The sequence below is a fragment of the Salvelinus sp. IW2-2015 genome, linkage group LG9 (assembly GCF_002910315.2).
Source record: "Salvelinus sp. IW2-2015 linkage group LG9, ASM291031v2, whole genome shotgun sequence".
Lineage (NCBI taxonomy): Eukaryota > Metazoa > Chordata > Actinopteri > Salmoniformes > Salmonidae > Salvelinus > Salvelinus sp. IW2-2015.
In genome coordinates, this window is record NC_036849.1 from 13190648 (window position 1) to 13197423 (window position 6776).

Here is a 6776-nt window from a genome sequence, read left to right on the forward strand (position 1 = left end):
GTTTTTTTTACCTTTTTTTTTTTTGTTTCTTTTTCTTTTGTTTTTTTTTTTTTGTTTTTGTTCCTTTTTTATTTTTTTTTTTTTTCTTTTCTTTTTTTTTTCCCTTTTTATATCTTTTTCTTGTTCCTTTCCTTTTTTTTTTTTTTTTTCTTTCTCCCTTTTTTTTTGTTTTTTTTTTTGGTGCCTTTTCTTTCTTTTTTTTTCCCTTTTTTTTCTTTTTTTTTTATTACCCTTTTTTTCTGTTTTTTTATCTCTTTCTTTTTTCTTTTTTCAGCGCCGGTGTTCTCTTTCCTTAGATCATCAAATCTGACTTGGCGAAATTCTAGACCTCGCACATAATGCATTTGATGTCCTCTCGTAATTATCCAAGATATCAGTTTGGCCAAGCCTTTTCATTGATGGATCTTTAACAAGTCAACACCATATCAGTAACCTCTCCCACTCGCACTCTTACTAGGGATGGTTTGGTTCCATCCGTTGATACCCCTATGGCCAACCTGGTTTTGTTTGTTTTGTGCGATTGGTTGCGTTGTCCTAACAATTCTTGAATCCTCGCCGAAACCAAAGCGACATGTTTCTTGAGTTCGTAAGTATCTCTCGTCAATGAATCGTTCAAAGCTCATCAATATGGATTCTGAATATTCCAGCGTGTTTACAGCAGAGTTTAAACACTACAGACCAAAAACTGCTCAGCCGCAACTGAAAACGCTGGATGAAAGTTTTATCGTTTGCTCGGGCAAGGAAAATATCGGATTTCGTATCAGCAAAAATCATAATCAGGTGCATGATGAAAACAGCATGAACAGCATGAACGGATTTTACCCTGATGCTACTGAGCCCTGATGCTACCTGCAGCTGAATGCTACCTCGAGCCTGATGCTACTGAGCCTGGTGCTAAACCTGAGCTGATGCTACACCTGAGCCTGATGCTACCTGAGCCTGATGAGAATATATAAATACTTTATGAGCCCTACATTAACCACATTTTTGAGCCAAAGCCCCAAATGATTGTGCGCGTTATCCAATACGTATATGGGCTACTACACATTAAGCGCAACAGAAAAACTGCTATATGCTCTCTTGGGTAAGAAAATGAACTTTTCCCAACATTTTGTTGCGTTACAGCCTTATTACTAAAAATGTATGCGTTGTTTTCAACCTCATCATCGTACACCACCAAGTATACAAAACTGAATTTTTTTTATTTGTGCTAAGATGCTAATTTAGCACTAATTGCTAGTGCTAAAAACAGAAATATCACTATTTTACAATAAGTATTCAGGCCTTTCTACTCAGTACTTTCGTTGAAGCACTTTGCAGCGATTACAGCCTTGAGTCTTCTTGGTATAGACACTAGACAGCTTGGCACACCTGTATTTTGGAGAGTTTCTGCCCACTTCTTCTCTACAGATCCTCTCAAGCTTGTCAGGTTGGTGGGAAAGTGTCGATGGACAACTTATTTTCAGGTCTTTCCAGAGATGTTCGATCGGCGTTCAAGCCGCCTTCTGCCTGGGCCATTCAAGAACGTTCAGAGACTTGTCACAAGCCACTGCTCGCATCTCTTGTCTGTGTGCTTAGTTCGTGTGTCCTGTTGGAAGTGAAACTTCGCCCCCAGTTCTGAGGTCTGAGCGCTGTGGTAGCAGGTTTTCATACAAATTATCTCTCTGTACTTGCTCCGTTCATCTTTTCCCTCGATCCTGACTAGTCTCCCAGTCCCTCAGCGGGAAAACATCCCCATAGCATGATGCTGGTTACCACCATGCTTCACGGTAGTATGGTGCCAGGTTTCCCTCCAGACGTTGACACCTTGGTATTCAGGGCTAAGAGTTCATCTTGGTTTCATCAGACCAGAGAATCTGTTTTTACTATTGTCTGAGAGTCCTGTTAAGTGCCTTATTGGCAAACTCCAAATGGGCTGTGCATGTGTCTTTTACTGAGAGTGGCTTCTGTTGGCCACTCTACATCAGGCCGAATGGTGCTGCTGAAGAGATTCATTGTTCTTCTGGAAGTGTTCTCCATCTCACAGAGGAAACTCTAGAGCTCTGTCTGAGTGACATCCGGGTTTCTTGGTCCCTCCCGACCAAGGCCCTTCTCCCCCGATTGCTCGTTTGGGCCTGGGGACGGGCCCATGCTTCTGGAAGAGTCTTGGGTGGTTCCAAACTTCTTTCCATTTAAGAATGATGGAGGCCACTGTGTTCTGGGGACCTTCAATGCTGCAGAAATGTTTTGGTACTTTTTCCCCAGATCTGTGCCTTGACACAATCCTGTATCGGACCCTCTACGGACCAATTCCTCCAACCTCATGGCTTTTGTGTTTTGCTCTTACATGCACTGTCAACTTGTGGGACCCTTATTAGACAGGGTGTGCCTTTCCAAATCATGTCCAATCAATAACATTTTATCACAGGTGGACTCCAATCAAGTTGTAGAAACATCTCAAGGATGATCAATGGAAACAGGATGTAAATAAGTAAATAAGGTATTTCTGTTTTTTATTTTTTATACATTTTAAAAAATCTTAAAAACAGTTTTTGCTATGTCATTTTGGGGTCTGTGTGTAGATTGATGAGAAAACGTGAATGTAACAGCTATTACGTGTTACTTTTATTTCTTATTCTTATCCGTATTTTGTTTTTTAAACTGCATTTCACTGTAAGGTGTACCTGTTGTATCGGCGATGTGACTCATACAATTTGATTGATTTGTAACAAAATGTGGAAGAAGTCAAGGGATCTGAAAACTTTCTAATGTACTGTTATCTATCATAGTATTGCCTTAATTATTAGCCTACCTCCTTTTTCTCTCTCTATTGTTCATTATTTCCTTCCTCGCTTTCAACATTTGAAATAAGTTTGTTGTCCTATATCGTCATCCTTGATATAATATAGAAACTAGAATTAGATGCAGAAGGCTTTCACTTCTCTTCACGAATATTGAATGGTTATGGTTCTGAATAAATAACGTTTAGCCTACCGCCATCGCGCGTTCGCTCTTCTTTCAAACTACCCGTGATTCTATTGGCTACTGTAATTTAACATTCAGCAAAAAAAGCGTGCGTCCCTCTTCGAATAGTCTGTCTGCATAAGAAATGGAGAAAAAAAAAATGTTTCACAAGCTATTCTAGTCTAGCGTTTTCTGCATAGGACTGCCAAGAGCTAAGGAGCGTTTTTAAGGAGAGGCCAGCGGAACACAGGTGCCTTGCATATTGCGCAAGAGACAGAGGCTATAATTAGAAGCTTATTATGCATAACCAACGTTAATTATCTAATATAAGCTAATACTCGCAATTGAATGTTTTACCTGAAAGAGGCAGGCTAGGACATCTAGGGCTATATATCAACCCAGAACAGGATTATCTATTTTGGAATGCAATTTGAATGGAGTAAATGGAGAGATAGTAAGACTGCGAGAGACTCCTCGCACGCGCACTGAATTAAAGCAACGATATTCGAGTGATAGGCTGTTTTAAAACTCTGCAGCTGCCATTAAAATAATGTAGAATCCTTACAACTAAAAAAACCAGGTGACCTCCAAAAGCCAGATGGAAATGGATAAATTAGATGCGCATTCTCTCTTTAATTTACTGTAAGCATAGGACTATGCTGCAGCAAATGTAGGCCTGCCCTTCACAAGAAAAAAAATATAACATTATGAGATGACCGGCATTGCGCTCCATACTGAGATGGGCTGTCTGTCCCAACGGGGGAGTTTGATTCACCACGCAGAGGCCGAAAAGAAGGCCGTCTTTAGACATTGCATATAATTTAACGCCATTTCACGCCAGTGCTGTACATATAAATAATGTATTATAATTTACCGGTTTCTCGCAGTTATTTATCCCGGGGAAAAGAGAGTGTTAGATTGGCAGTAAATCCCGGTTCCGCCATTCAACCCTAGTTTGTGTGTTGCCATGAACGGTTTTGTGTGTGTGTGAGTCAGCCGATGGAGTGAGGGGGTACGCTCTCATTGGCTAACAAATAGTATTAACACATACACACACACACACACACACACACACACACACACACACACACACACACACACACACACACACACACACACACACACACCACACACACACACACACACACACACACACACACACCCCACACACACCACACACACACGATCTCACACAAGTACTGTAAAAACACACACCACATACACTGAGCCCCCCTTCAAAAAGCATAAAAAACAGACAGTTTCCATGCCTCCAGTGTGCTGTTCCGTCTATAGGTCATTACAGACGGTTTTTGTTCTCTTCTGAGAGGAACCCCGGGGTGTGGGCCGGTAAAGGGTGTGTGTGGTGGGCAGTGCGGTAGTGAAGAACAGCCTTGTGGGAAGCTTGGGGAAATAACCAGGATTGCCAGGATGCAACAGGCCTGCTGTTTTTGTTATCAGTCTGGGTACATTTGTCTGTCTCTGCATGTTCTCATGTCTCAGTTATCTACAAAAGCAAGGAGTGTGTGTCTGTCTTCCCCCCCTTCTCTGGCAGTGTTATTGTGCGCTTGCTATGACTGAGTACTCGCTTTTAGGAGTGATAAACAGACTGTGTAAGAGAGAGAGAAGTAAACCATCAGAGAGAGAGAGAAAGAGAGAGGCGAGTAAGACCATCAGAGAGGAAGAGAGGGAGAAGAGACATCAGAGAGGGACAGAAAGAGAGAGTGGAGAACAACCATCAGAGAGGACAGAAAGAGAGACAGGAGAAAGACCATCAGAGAGGGACAGAAAAGAGAAAGAGAGAAAGAGAGAGGGAGAACAAACCATCAGAGAGGGACAGAAAGAGAGACGGAGAAAGACCATCAGAGAGGGACAGAAAGAGAGAGGGAGAACAACCATCAGAGAGGGACAGAAAAAGAGAGGAGAACAACATCAGAGAGGACAGAAAGAGAGACGGAGAACAACCATCAGAGAGGGACAGAAAGAGAGACGGAGAACAACCGCAACTCAGAGAGGGACAAGAAGAGGGAGACGGGGAGAACAAACCATCAGAGAGGACAGAAAGAAGAGGGAGAAAACCATCAGAGGGACAGAAGAGAGAGGGAGAACAACCATCAGAGAGGGACAGAAAAGAAGACGGAAGACAACCATCAGAGAGGACAGAAGAGAGAGAGAACAACCAGCAGAAGAGGACAGAAAGTAAGACGGAGAACAAACCACAGAGAGGGACTAGAAAGAGAGAGGAGAACAACCATCAGAGAGGGACAGAAAGAGAGAGGGAGAACAACCATCAGAGAGGGACAGAAAGAGAGAGGGAGAACAACCATCAGAGAGGGACAGAAAGAGAGACGGAGAAAGACCATCAGAGAGGGACAGAAAGAGAGAGAGAAAGGCGAGAGAGAGAAGAATGGCCATTTAGTCCCATAACCTGAGCGTTGATTTGAGGCTTTTAACCTGCTCCCATGTCCCTGCTCCCCTCCCAGGGCGACCCTTTCTCCCCTCCTCATTCTGCGGTGAGGGATAGAGAAATGGACGAAGGATTACTGTTGGGTCCTGACTTGTACACATTCCTAGTGTTGTTTTTCTCCCCTTCGGCCCCCTCGGCCATACCAAAGGCCTCTAAAACAACAGCCTGTCAGGTTGTGACAGCTGGCTTCAAACAGCTCCTGCAGCACAGCAGCACCCCAAACCCTGGTTCCCATGCATGCAGCAGCCCCACACCGATGGGCCAATGTGTGGGGAGAGGTTGAGTGTACGTTTCTGTGTATCATGTGTGTACGAGTGTTTTGTGGCATGTGTGTTTCTGTCACAGGAGGCTGCTGAGGGGAGGACGGCTCATAATAATGGCGGGAACAGAGCAAATGGAATGGCATCAAACAAATTGAAACCATGTATTTGATACCATTCCCCTTATGCCGCTCCAGCCCTTACCTTGAGCCCGTCCTCTTCAATTAAGGTGCCAATAACCTGTGTATTCTGTAGGGTGGGGTGGTGGGAGGATGGGTGGTGTTTGTGTTTCTGTAGATCGGCATGTATGTACAGTTTGTGTGTCTGTATATATTTATATGATACAGGGGTGGAGTCCTGATGGTGTTAGTGGTCTAAAACATTGTTTCTCTTGGGTGGTGTGTTTAAGCATACAGTGTGTTTGTGTCTGCTTCCTTGTGTGTGTGTCTGCACGCTTGTGTCTGTGTGTCACATTCATCTCCCCCTCACCTCCTTCCCCCCACTCCCAGGTGGCAGTGTGGCTTTGAAGCGCGGTTAGCCTCCCTCTCTCCCTGTGATTCCCCTCTACTCTGCCTGCCCAGGTGTGTATGGGCTGCACCCGGCTMTCTGAGAGAAAAAGGCCCTTTTTMMCRMYYSRRTMTCAACCAGCTCTGTCACACCATTGATCTCTCTGCTTCCTCCTCTCCCCTTTAGAGTGCTACCACACCTCTCAAATACTCCCCAGTCTTAGATGTAGGACCTGGGAGAAACCAAAGCCTATTTGGGGGGTATAGGTAGGTAGGTAGGGTGAGACTGTCCTTTTGCCACTAATCAGATAATTGTTTGCACTCTACAGGTGCTCGCCTCCTAAATGAGGTCACAGCTCAAGTGTGGCTCTTCAGAGGGAGAGGGGGATTAGAATTCCTAGGAGTGCTGGGATAAGATGTGGAGAACACATACACACACACACACACTTGCTAGAGGAGAGACATGCATATACACACACACTTAGCCTGTCAGTGTAGGAAGGCTGCTGAAAAAAGATCACAGTCATCATGCGACTTAACACACATATTCTTGTGTTACCTTTTAGGGGTCATGACTCTTATCCAAAATTCAACATTGCCAGC